The following is a 994-nucleotide window of genomic DNA, read 5'->3' as shown; positions in this document are numbered from 1 at the left end:
AGTAAAATATGGTGGTGGTAGTGTGATGGTCTGGGGCTGTTTTGCTGCTTCAGGACCTGGAAGACTTGCCGTGATAAATGGAACTATGAATTCTGCTGTCTACCAAGAGATCCTGAAGGAGAATGTCCGACCATCTGTTTGTGTACTCGAGCTGAAACGAACTTGGGTTCTGCAGCAGGACAATGATCCTAAACACACCAGCAAGTCCACCACCGAATGGCTGAAGAAAAACAAAATGAAGACTTTGGAGTTGCCTAGCCAAAGTCCTGACCTGAATCATATTGAGATGTTGTGGTATGACCTTAAAAAGGCAGTTCATGCTCAAAAACCCTCTAATGTAACTGAATTAGGACAATTCTGCAAAGATGAGTGGTCCAAAATTCCTCCAGGACGCTGTAAAAGCCTCATTGCACGTTATTGCAAACGCTTGGTTGCAGTTGTTGCTGCTAAGGGTGGCCCAACCAGGTATTAGGTTTAGGGGGCAATCACTATTTCACACAGGGCCATGATGGCTTGGATTTTTTTTCACCTTTTAATAATAAACACCTTAATTTACAAATTGCATTTTGTGTTTACTTGTGTTGTCCTTGACTATTATTTAAATTGGTTTGATGTTCCGAAACACTTAAGTGTGACAAACATGCAAAGGAACAGGAAATGAGGAAGGGGGCAAACACTTTTTCACACCACTGTACAATACCGCCCCACAACATTGTCTTTGATGTATTTGTTCAAGAACATTGTAATATTTGATTTTTTTTTCCCATATCAACTTCACTAGGTAGAATTTTAAGTGGTTGTTTGTGCTAGAGGAAAAGTCGGGATTGCCAAAGTCAGTAGGAATCATCCTTTGGGGGACCATGAATTTGTTGAATGAAGTAAAAAAATAACTGCACAAAAACACAAAAAAATCAGACAGGAAAGGACATTAATTCACAAGTGTTTGGCACATCCAAGCAAGGTTGTTTTGAGTTGTGCACCAGAGCGACGTTTG

This window comes from Etheostoma cragini, chromosome 22 (genome assembly GCF_013103735.1).
Source record: "Etheostoma cragini isolate CJK2018 chromosome 22, CSU_Ecrag_1.0, whole genome shotgun sequence".
In the NCBI taxonomy this organism is placed as follows: Eukaryota; Metazoa; Chordata; class Actinopteri; order Perciformes; family Percidae; genus Etheostoma; species Etheostoma cragini.
The sequence above is the reverse complement of the archived record's forward strand: the minus strand, read 5'-3'. Positions refer to the sequence as shown.